At 42.5% G+C, this 12,245-nt stretch overlaps 1 protein-coding gene across 1 annotated transcript in view; it reads left to right on the top strand.

Annotated features, from left to right (window-relative positions):
• GSR (glutathione-disulfide reductase) overlaps nt 1-12,245 on the top strand; it is a 45,252-nt gene that overhangs the window by 1,152 nt on the left and 31,855 nt on the right. The gene's annotated exons all lie outside the window — the stretch shown is intronic.

The following is a 12,245-nucleotide window of genomic DNA, read 5'->3' as shown; positions in this document are numbered from 1 at the left end:
AGTTTAGTTCCCAAGTTATTGGTGTGGGCTCTTCTGTCACAACACTTGGGCGAGGTACTTGCTGTTAGTATTAAAATGTTGTATCCGAGTGTAACCTGGGCTTGGGCATGGAGTTCTCGAAGTTCCTTTGGAGAGGGATGCTTAAATTACACTACACTGGGGACTCCTTAAGGGCAGAAATGGGTTCATATGTTTGCAAACTCTCATCGCCTTAACAAAGAGCTTGCTCAATAACCGTATGTGAATGAAACTCAAAATTAACAGCTGTGAAAGGGCTGTCTCCAGTGTCCCGTGCTCACTTTTTAAGTTCAAAACGGAAGTGGAAACGAGGAAAGGAGAAATCCCTGTTAATTACCAACTTGCACCTTGACACCTCAGTCTAGACAGACTCTTAGGAGAAGTCTGGCTCTGCAGAAAGCAGATGGAGGGGTGTCACTAAGAGGCCCCCCGGGCAACTGGTGACAACACTTGATAACTGCTCATCTTTGTCCCTCTCTACTTTTCTGTGTTCCTCCTTCGCCATGTGTGTCATAATCAGCTTGTGGCAGCCTTCATTGTTGCCTGGTTCCACTGGTATTGATCAAGAAGGGGCTGACCCCATTTTTAGGTTCCTGTTAGAAACGTGAATGCTTTAAGAGATCAACTACTTCCTAGAGCAAGTAAAGGACAGCTTAGGAGTCAACCATTTACTGCTTCCTTATGGGGTGCCTGGCCTTGCTTATCTCATTATGCTGCAGCAACTTTTATTTTTTAGTAAGCATTGATCTCTTGGGGTAAATCCCCTATTTAATATTTTTATTTCATTCCATTTGGGCTCTTCTCAAACTGCCTTTTGGTTTTGAGTTCAAGGAAGGATGTGGTATGCCTTAGAATATCAGAGAAGATAAAACCGACTGATAAGACCTGTTTAGATTTGTCTCTGTATTCTAGTTATCTGGGTTATCCACAGATGCATTAATAAACTTCTTAGTGCAGTGATTTCCAAACAGGTGTTAGGGAAAATTGAGGCGTTCTGAAGCAAGTTTCATTTGTTGCTGTCTTCACTTCTCGTAATCTAAGTGCTAAGTATTTGGATTGGGGCTGGTTGAGATAAAAGGGTAGATACCAACATTTGTAAGACAAAGGTCCCTTCCCTCAAGGAATTTGCGATAAGGTGGGGGGGAAGCAAAATGTAGACAGTCAACCCCAGAGTGAGGGGATCTATGTTAATTGCTGTTATGGTAGTTGAGAGAAGTGTAATTATCACTTCTGCATGGGCACATTGGATAGTTTTGGGATGGAGATAGTATCTTTGTGAACTTGAACTGGATGAATATCATTTTTTGACAGGGTAGGTCAGGGGCAGAGGCATAGAAGCAAGGTATGTTGTGTAATCAAACTTGACTGGAGGGCTTCCCTGGTGGCACAGTGGTTGAGAGTCCGCCTGCTGATGCAGGGGACGTGGGTTCGTGACCCGGTCCGGGAGGATACCACGTGCCGCGGAGCGGCTGGGCCCGTGAGCCATGGCCGCTGAGCCTGCGCATCCGGAGCCTGTGCTCCGCAGCGGGAGAGGCCAACAGCGGTGACAGGCCCGCGTACCGCAAAAAAAAAAAAAAAAAAATTGACTGGAGCAGAGGGCGTCTCCTATAAAGCTGATGGTCAGGTGGTAGTAAAAAGGTAGAGTTTCTGGAAGCACAGTGAACTGTGGAAGGGTTCTGAGCAGGAGAGTGACACGATAAAAGTGGCTTTGTACTGGAGATACTATTGAGAAATGTCCCTTGGGAAAGTCAGAAGTTTCTTTACTGTTGACTCTCCAACCAGGTTTTTTTGTTTTCCTAAATGCTAATTAATGCATGTTAATTCTAAAGCTTGGTAAAATTTTTAAGTTGCTGTGGATACCAGTTTTTGTTTTTAGCGTTCCTCCATGAAAACTTAGACTCATGGACTGATGGAGTTGGAAGTGATTTTGGAGATCTACTAATCCAGTCTGACTATAGTTGTTTTTTGTTTGTTTGTTTTTTTAATAGGAAGCACTTACATAAGCTTGCTGACTTAATTTTTTTTAGAGTAATGATCATTAAAAAAATTCTTCTATCACTATCATTCTCATCAAGAACGATTTTTTGATTAAAAGTAGGAAGCTTATAATTTCAAGTAAGGGATAGCCCTTTATTTATTTAACTCTTTTTTGTGGGGGGGGGGGCTGCCACGCAGCTTGCAGAATCTTAGTTCCTCCACCAGTATCAAACCCGTGTCCCCTGCAGTGGAAGCAGAGAGTCCTAACCACTGGACTGCCAGGGAAGTCCTGACTGTCCTTTAAATTGAATACTTTTAGCTTTATAAAAACGGAGCATGGGCCCCATTGCTTTCATTTCATTAAGGATCCAACTTACACAAATCCTTATAGGAATTTAGAAGCACTGTTCCAGCCCTGGACCCTCGTTTTTACCAAGGAGCAAATTGAATGTCAATTAAAATGTGGTTGAAAACAAACCAAGTGTAGAATAACCTATGGAATTAGCATAGGTTATTAGCTGTGCTAATTAGCAGCCAAACCATGGCTTCTGTGTAATTGTGTGGAGTAATTTATGATTTGATGAACATTTTTAAGCATTCTTCTCAGCTACAGGGGAGGAACCTTCCTACTTCTGCCTCTTAGGAAACAGTCATTATTTACTTTAAAAGCACTTATCTACTAGGTGGGTCTCCACTTCAGAGCTCCTGATCTAGTAGGTCTGGAGTGAAGCCCCAGCAGGTGTATTTTTAAAGAGCCCCATTCTGATTCTGGTGTACCTGAGCCCAGCTCAGCACTGGGGGTTTCATGGGGAGCAGGAACTGTGTGAAGACTTTAACCCTATGGAAGCATTAGAATGAATCTGGAGAACCCTGCACAGTTGTGGGCATCAGATGGTAATGAGTTTGGGCCTAGAGTCATTCATTTCCTGGTTTCATAATTTCATGCTTCTGGAGTAAGAGCCTTCCATGGGGGTCTGTATGGTGTGACTGTTTGCCTTGATCTCCTGACTCCTCCTCAGTTTTCCTTTTCCGGAATGCTTTTTTTTTTTTCTCTTCTGTGATACAATGGAGTAGGCCCCTTCCGAGCAAACGGGTATTTTCAAGATGAGTGACCTGTGTTGGTGTACCTGAGAGTTCACTTTTCTTTGATGGAGTTTATCACTTTAAACTGTTAAGAAACTCAGGTATGAAATGACTTTGCTCTGTATTGTGTTAGGGGAGGAAAAACTTTCTCTCTTCCCATTTATGTTCAGTAGCTGGGGCCTGCAAATTAAACAGCAAATGGACAGATTATGGGAGAAAAGGTTTATTTCATATGCACACATGAGTGTCACAGAAAAGAAGTGGGGAAAAAAAGGAACTCTTAGGCCTGGGAGCTTAATGCCAACTTAACAAAGGGTGACAAATTGTGGAAAAGTGACTAGACAAAGGAAAGGGGACTTGGGCTTCTAGAGGCGGTAAATTGTGGGAAGGTAAATATATGGGGGGAAACTAATGGAAGATAAGGGTTACTTTAATAAGGTTTTTTTGTGCAGATTCATCTCAGTGCTACCTTTCCATCTCCAGTGATAAGGGTTTTTCTGCTGCTGGTACAGGATAAGGGTGGGAAACACCTTCATAAAGGGAAATTTAAGCTTTGCTTTTAGGTAGAAAGGGGGAGAACAGAGTTCCTCCTGTGTCTGCTGTTTCTTAATTGTCTTCACCTCAAAATAATTTTTATGTCAAAGGAGCATGTTTTGGGGTGGCATATTCTGATCCCCTCACGTTCAGAGTGAAATAAGCAATGAGAGCCAGTACTGCTACTAAACTTCTGATGGGTAAACTAGGTCAAGAGGCAGGTGTAGCTCTAATAACATTCCACTCTTTTTTTTTTTTTTTTTTGGCCACATTGCGTGTAGCATGTGGGATCTTAGTTCCCCGACCAGGGATCAAACCTGCGCTCCATGCAGTGGAAGCATGGAGTCTTAACCACTGGACTGCCAGGGAAGTCTCCAACATGATTCCACTCTTTTTTTTTTTTTTTTAATTTTTGGCTCTGTTGGGTCTTCATTGCTGCACGCGGGCTTTCTATGGTTGTGGTGAGCAGGGGCTACTCTTCGTTGCGGTGCGCAGGCTTCTCATTGCAGTGGCCTCTCTTATTGTGGAGCACGGGCTCTAGGCACGCAGGCTTCAGTAGTTGTGGCACGTGGGCTCAGTAGTTGTGGCTCATGGGCTCTAGAGCGCAGGCTCAGTAGTTGTGGCGCACGGGCTTAGTTGCTCCGCGGCATGTGGGATCTTCCCGGACCAGGGCTTGAACCTATGTCCTCTGTCTTAGCAGGCAGATTCGTAACCACTGCGCCACCAGGGAAGGCCCAGATTCCACTCTTAAATTACTCTTTATTTTTCTGGATCAGGTAAAAAATTATAATAGTACTAGGTTAGGCATTAAAAAAGGGAAACTGAAAGAAATCATCTGTTTTTCTAGGATTCAATTAAAAATAATCTTTTAGTGCCTACTGCGATTAAGTAATTTCTCAGAGCAGAAAAATACATGAGTTAATTTTCAAGTTCAGGTTTTGGGAGTCTCCAAAAAGGTAAATATAGGCATAACTCATAGCACTTTGCAGGTTCTGCTTTTTTTTTTTTTTTTTTACAAACTGCAGGTTTGCAGCAACCCTGCGGTGAGCACATCTGTTGGCACCATTTTTCCAACAGTATTTGCTCATTCACGTCTCTTTGTCACATTTTTGTAATTCTCGCAATATTTCAAACTTTTTATTAATTAATTAATTAATTTTGGCTGTGTTGGGTCTTCATTTCTGTGCGAGGGCTTTCTCCAGTTGCGGCAAGCGGGGGCCACTCTTCATCGCGGTGCGCAGGCCTCTCACTATTGCGGCCTCTTGTTGCGGAGCACAGGCTCCAGATGCGCAGGCTCAGTAGTTGTGGCTCACGGGCCCAGTTGCTCCGTGCCATGTGGGATCTTCCCAGACCAGGGCTTGAACCCGTGTCCCCTGCATTGGCAGGTGGAGTCTTAACTGCTGCGCCACCAGGGAAGTCCCTAAACATAACTTTTATATGCACTGGGAAACCAAAAAAATTGTGTGACTTCTACGATATTCACTTTATTTCGGTGGTCTGGAACTGAATCTGCAATATCTCCAAGGTCTGCTGGTATAATGCTTCTCATGATCAAGTGCAAACCAAGAAGAAATGCACAGATGGCCCAAAGCCAAGGTGAATTAGAGCCTTCTGGGAGCTTTGTCTCTGCTATTCAGGGCGGTTCAGTTCTCTGCCCATGTAGATAAGGGAAGAGTCAGGTTGAGGAAAAAGTTCTTTCTGACTTACTATTCCCTTTGCCCCAGGCCTGTAGGAGCATGTGTTCCAGTGTTCTTTCTGACTGTACTGATTCTGTGGTAAAGACTGACCCACTTCTTGTGGTATAGGCGTACAGTTCTTACTAATAAGGACTGATCACCAGACAAAACCTTTTTTTTTTTAAGTTGCAGTATAATTGACATATAGCATTGTATTACTTTGAGGTGTACACATAATAATTCGATATTTGTATATATTGGGAAATGATCACCACCTTAAATGTAGTTAACATCTGCCACCATACATAGTTACGAGTTCTTCTTGTGATGAGAACTTTTAAGATCTACCCTCTTAGCAGCTTTTATGGACAGCTACATGTAAAAGAATGAAATTAGAACACTTCCTAACACCATACACAAAAATAAACTCAAAATGGATTAAAGACCTAAATGTAGGACGAGACACTATAAAACTCTTAGGGGAAAACATAGGAAAAACACTCTTTGACATAAACCACAGCAAGATCTTTTTTGACCCACTTCCTAGAGTAACGGAAATAAAAACAAAAATAAACAAATAGGACTTAATTAAACTTAAAAGCTTTTGCACAGCAAAGGAAACCATAAAAAAGACAAAAAGACAACCCTCAAAATGGGAGAAAATATTTGCAAATGAACCAACAGACAAAGGATTAATCTCCAAAATATACAAACAGCTCATCATCAAAAAAATAAACAATCCAATGAAAAAATGGGCAGAAGACCTAAATAGACATTTCACCAAGGAAGACATACAGATGGCCAAGAGGCGCATGAAAAGATGCTCAACATCACTTATTATTAGAGAAATGAAAATCAGAACTACAATGAGATATCACCTCACACTATCAGAATGGATACTATAAAAAAATCTAGAAACAATAAATGTTAGAAACGGTGTGGTGAAAAGGGAACCTTCCTGCACTATTGGTGGGAATGTAAATTGATACAGCCACTATGGAAATCACGGAGGTTCCTTAAAAAACTGAAAATAGAACTACCATACGACCCAACAATCCCACTACTGGGCGTATACCCTGAGAAAACCATAATTCAAACAGAGTCATGTACCACAATGTTCATTGCAGCACTATTTACAGTAGCCAGGACATGGAACCAACCTAAATGTCCATCAACAGATGAATGGATAAAGCAGATGTGGTACATATATATAATGGAATACTACTCAGCTGTAAAAAGAAACGAAATTGAGTTATTTGTAGCGAGGTGGATGGATCTAGAGTCTCTCATACAGAGTGAAATAAGTCAGAAAGAGAAAAACAAATACCGTATTCTAACACATATATATGGAATCTAAAAAAAAAAAAACTGGTACTGATGAGACTCGTTGCAGAGCAGGAATAAAGATGTAGACATAGAGAATGGACTTGAGGACACGAGGTGCGGGGGGGAAGCTGGGACCAACTGAGAGTAGCATCGACATGTATACACTACCGAATGTAAAATAGTTGGATAGTGGGAAGCAGCAGCATAGCACAGGGAGATCGGCTCGGTGCTTTGTGATGACCTAGAGGGGTGGGTAAGGGAGGGTGGGAGGGAGGGTTAAGAAGGAGGGGATATGGGGACATATGTGCATATGGCTGATTCACTTTGGTGTGCAACAGAAACTAATGCAGTATTGTGAAGCAATTATACTCCAATAAAGATCTATTAAAAAAAATAGTGACAAGCCATGTAAACTGCAAAGTATTGATATAATGATTTTCTTTTGTTAAGTGAACATTTTTGCTTGCACATAAAGTATTTTTATGAATGTGAATCTTTATTATTGAAATTTAGTGTCTTATTTTTTCATTTTTAAATTTTTATATCATTAAAAAAAATTACTTTCCATTTACAGTTATTACAAAATATTGGCTCTATTCCCCATGTTGTACAATACATCCTTGAGCCTATCTTACACCCAATAGTTTGTACCTCCCACTTCCCTCCCCCTATGTTCCCCCTCTCTCCCTCCCCACTGGTAACTACTAGTTTGTTCTCTATACCTATGAGTCTGCTTCTTTTTTGTTGTATTCATTAGTTTGTTGTAATTCTTAGATTCCACATAGAAGTGATGTCATTCAATAAAAAAATACATCTATGGAATACAGTGTTATTAACAATAGTCACCATGCTGTACGTTACATCCCCGTGACTTGTTTTTTGTTTTTTGTTTTTTGGGCGGTACGCGGGCCTCTCACTGTTGTGGCCTCTCCCTTTGCGGAGCACAGGCTCCAGACACGCAGGCTCAGCAGCCATGGCTCACGGGACCAGCCGCTCCGCGGCATGTGGGATCTTCCCGGACCGGGGCACAAACCCACGTCCCCTGCATCGGCAGGCAGACTCTCAACCACTGCGCCACCAGGGAAGCCCAAGTTGTTTGTTTTATAACTGGAAGTTTGTACCTAGCAAAAGCCTTCTTGATCATTAATGTCACAGTGAGCTGTGCTGTACACACCAGTTGGAGAGGCCAGCAGGAGGAGCGGGGGCTTTGGAAGAGGCCTGAGAAACAGGCCCCTTGGTGGGTTGTTTGTATTCATCTAGGCCGAAAACAACTACTCAGCGACATGTAAATCAGAAACTAACTTGGAGGTGATAGCGTGTACTTTGATATTATAGTGTCTGTATCCCCAGTAGGCTGAACATGCTTTTCTTCTTCTTTTTTTTTAATGGTAAGAATACTTAACTCGAAATCTACCCTGTTAACAAATTTTGAAGCATACAGTACAGTATCGTTGACTGTAGGTACAACGTTGTACAGCAGATCTCTAGAACTTACTCATCCTGCTTACCTGAGATTTGGGGCCCATGGATTAGTAAATCCCCATTGCCCTCTCCTACTCCCTACCACCCCAGTCCCTGGCAACCACTGTTCCACTGTTTGATCCTATGAATTTGACTATTTTAGATACCTCGTATAAGTGGAATCACGTGATATCTGTCTTTCTGTGACTAGCTTATTTCACTTATATTAGTATGCTGTTCCAAGTTTGAACATGCATTTTTATTTTTTTTTTAATGTTTTTTCACAGTATAATGGTTTTATTCATAAAGTTCAATATAGTATTTTAAGGCAATGTCGTTTGGTGTTAAAACATCCTTTCTTATATGAAATGAGCATGATAGTAAAGAGTTGTATGATTTAAAGTAGGTATTAGCAAGTAAAAAGTTGATGGCCTGTGTCAGTCTGGTGATATTTTGTTCATAAATCGAAAAGTCTGAACAAAGATGAGCAGACAAGAGTGGATGTCTTTTATGGGTTTGACTTGGAAGGAAAACGGTGCTGGGGAACTGAGATTATCATTATTGTAATGATTGTTGTGATTTTCATTCCTTTTGTTCCTCATAAACAAGGAGCAGCATTAAGTAAGGACTGTTTTCCGAAATGTTTGGGGATTACAGAACCAAGTTCACCTGAATGTGCTAAACCACATATACTTCATGTACTACAGCAGCTTCAAAAATGTTTTTCATTTTCTTCTCAGTAATACTGGCTCGTTGTAAAAAGTTAACATAGAAGTGAAAGCCCCTTCTATTTGAACGTGCATTTTTAAATGGACATTTACTAAAAGGAGATCTCAGTTTAAGGAACCCTGCCATTAGTTCCTTCTGTATTGACAAGGATCCCTCAAAACCAGAAAAGAATTCTAATTTGTTTCCTGGGTTGAGAGTTTCATAAAATGCGGCACGCCTGTGTTCATAAATGCCAAAGAAAGGAGTGATCAGAAAGGGTAGGGTTAGTTCAAGCAGGCAAGTCCTATTATTGAAATTTGTCTTTTGATTTACCTTATTTTTTTTGAATTTTATTTTATTATTTTTTTATACAGCAGGTTCGTATTAGTTACCCATTTTATACACATGAGTGTATATATGCGATTTACCTTACTGATTGTTTAATCTTTTGCATCAGTCTTAGTAATACTGCTTTGTCGTCTGCCTCAGAACCCACTAAATCTGCAGGGCCAGAAAAAGAAAGACTTCCTCTTGATCCCTCAGAGTTCCTGTTCCTTTGCGAAAGGTACCTTGAACAAGTAGCAGCAGAGAATTTTTCTGGTAGAGTGGAATTAAAGGAATTTTATGGCAATTCTAATGACCTTCCGCATTTGTAAGTGGATTTCGAACAGTCATAATTAGTAACCATTTATTCACTGGGTGTTACAACATGAGATATTAAATAGGATATGGGATCCCAGATCCTTTTTCTTTTGAAGGGGGGAAGCAAGAGATTTGGGGCCAGATATCACTCAGTGGGTGTCAGGTGGTAGAGAAAACTGACACTCCAGAGCTGTGTCAGAACTGACACTCTTGTAGCTGTGTCTGGGTCTCCCCGGATGCCCCAGAGTAAGAGTTCATTGAAGTTTGATCCCTGGGACTGGAGATTTCACATTCATCTAAAGTTCTGCTGAAATAAGAATTGAACCAAAATAATTTTAGTTCTAACATTTGAATACCTCTTGTATCAGTTCATTTTCTTACTTTAGATTCTGCCGTACACAGAATACTTTCTCCTTCTTTCTTTCTCCCTTTCTTTCTCCCTTCCTTCCTTTCTTTCTCTTTCTTTCTCTCTCTCTCTCGTTCTTTCTCTCTCCCTCCCTCTCCCTCCCTCTCTCTCCCTCCCTTCCTCTCTCTCTCTCCCCTTCCTTCCTTGCTCCCTCCCTCTTTCTTTCTCTCTTTTTCAAGGTAGATGCCTTACTGGGCTAACCTTTATCTGAAATTTGAAGGTAAAGACATGGATGTTGAATGTTTAATATGTGCCAGAGTGTGATACTGGATTTATAACAAGAAATATATATTTGGCCTTTGTACCCATTTCTAGCACAGAGTTCCTGGAACCCTTGGAATTTACTACATGCTGAGGGGTAGGGGTGTCTGGATATTGAACCACACCTGAGTTTGTGTTAATGAGGTGTCTTCTGGAAAGAACATCAAATGGGGGCTGGTTGGTAGAGGAGCCAGCCGTGTGATAGAGGGTTGGAACGTCAGCCTTAACCCCCTGCCCTTGGCAAGGCGAGGACAGGGTCTGGAGGTTGACCATCACCAGTGGCCAATGATTTAGTCAGCCGTGCCTATGTAACGAAGCCTTCATAGAAAACCAAAAGGACAGAGTTCAGAGAGCTTCTGGGTTGGTGAGCACATGGGGTTTTGGGAGGGTGGCGTGTATGCCCAGAGAGGACACGGAAGCTCCACACCCCTTCCCAGGTACCTTGCCCTGTACATCTCTTCCATTGGGCTGTTCCTGAGTTACATTATAACTTTTTATAATAAACTGGTAATCTAGTAAGTAAAATGTTTCATCACATGTTTCTCTGAGTTCTGTGAGCCACTCGAGCACATTAATCAAACCCAAGAAAGGGGAAAGGGTCTTTGGAACCTTGGGTCTATAGCCGGTCGCTCAGAAGCACAGCTGACAACCTGGACTTGTGGTTGGTGACTGAAGTAGGGGCGGGGGGGATAGGACAGTCTTGTAGGACTGAGCCCTTCACCTTTGGGATCTAATGCCGTCTCCAGGTAGATAGTGTCAGAATTGAGTTAATTGCTTGATTGTGTGGAGAAATAAGACACACATCAGAGTTAGTGTCAGAATTGTGAAAGGACATGGGCAAGTGGTGTCCAGACAGCATCTTGCTTGATAACTGTTGGTGTAAAGCTGATAAAAACAGGGGTCTTTATCTGTTCTGGTCAGCAATACCAAGCCCCTAGAACAGTGTCTTGCACAATCTGAAAGAATGTGCTGATGAACCAATACTGTTTTGCTTAGTGAATGATGACTGGTCATCTTGTAAGTGCTCCTTCCTCATATCAGTCCTGAACTAGATAGGAACCATTAGGCAACTCTGTGATGGGGAACAGAAAGGGGGAAACCAGAGGAAGGAAGCTTCCTATTACTTAAGCACAGGTGACATTCTCGACAGGTGAGGTTGTAAATTAACCAGTGACATGGGCAGTGTGCGGTTTTTACTTATCTGGGCAGAATTGAAGGTAAGAGCGCCAGCCCTAGGGAAGTGGAGAACCTCTGAATTTTGCCACAGGTATCATCAGACTCCTCACATGTTCTGTCCCTGTTTGGAGAGGCCCCCGTCCTCACTGTGAGCCGGTGCTGGCAGGCCCACGGAACGGAAGGATTCTGAGCACTAGATTGGAAGAGGGAGTTCTCAGAGACGGACCATCAGTTTGCAGAGGGAGGCAGAGCTGCAGGAATCTCTCTGGCACTGGGTTGTCTCTGTTCCTATTGCTTATTGTTGGTGAGTGCCCACCTAGAGAATGCGGGCTCTGCAGGGGGATTTGCCAGGTGGAAAGCGTGGTATGCTGCAGGTCTTAGCTGTGTGCACTCCTGGGAGGTCAGAGCCCTGACAACCCGTGACCCTAGTGCCCCATTCTGGAAGGCACGCTTTCTTTGCCATCTGTTGATTTGTTTCTGAAAGGGAGCCGGCCACCGGGGAATCTATCTCCTCTGTTTGCCATACGGCTTTTGTACCCGTGGGGAGCTGGCAGACTGCAGGAATAATTCAGAGGGGTCGATGGCATCATCACACCTATCATGAATTAGAAAAGAGGTGCTTTACATACATTATCTCTGATCTTCGCAAAATCTCTGGAATGTAAGTATTATCATTCCTATTCTATGGAATGGGAAACTGAGCTCAGAGGGGTTTAGAAAGCTACCCACCAACTTCCAGGAAGTGGAGGATTCAAACTCTTGTCTGTCTGACTCTACGCCCGAGCTCTCTTTCTGACAACCTAAAGCAACCTCAGCTGGAGAGCGAGACGGAGGCTTGAACAGGACTGCACAGAGCTCTCCACCCCGGCTTCCCCAGCTTTGTAGGTAACCAATTGTTCTTTTCTTCCCTTCCAAGTCAAAGAGCCATCTGATAATCAGTTGTGTTGCACTGAAGTGTTCGAGGTTTCTGAAACCGT

Source organism: Aethalodelphis obliquidens, unplaced genomic scaffold, assembly GCF_003676395.1.
Source record: "Aethalodelphis obliquidens isolate GAN/ISIS:26980383/991018 unplaced genomic scaffold, ASM367639v1 scaffold25, whole genome shotgun sequence".
Taxonomy (NCBI): Eukaryota; Metazoa; Chordata; class Mammalia; order Artiodactyla; family Delphinidae; genus Aethalodelphis; species Aethalodelphis obliquidens.
The sequence above is the reverse complement of the archived record's forward strand: the minus strand, read 5'-3'. Positions and strand labels throughout refer to the sequence as shown.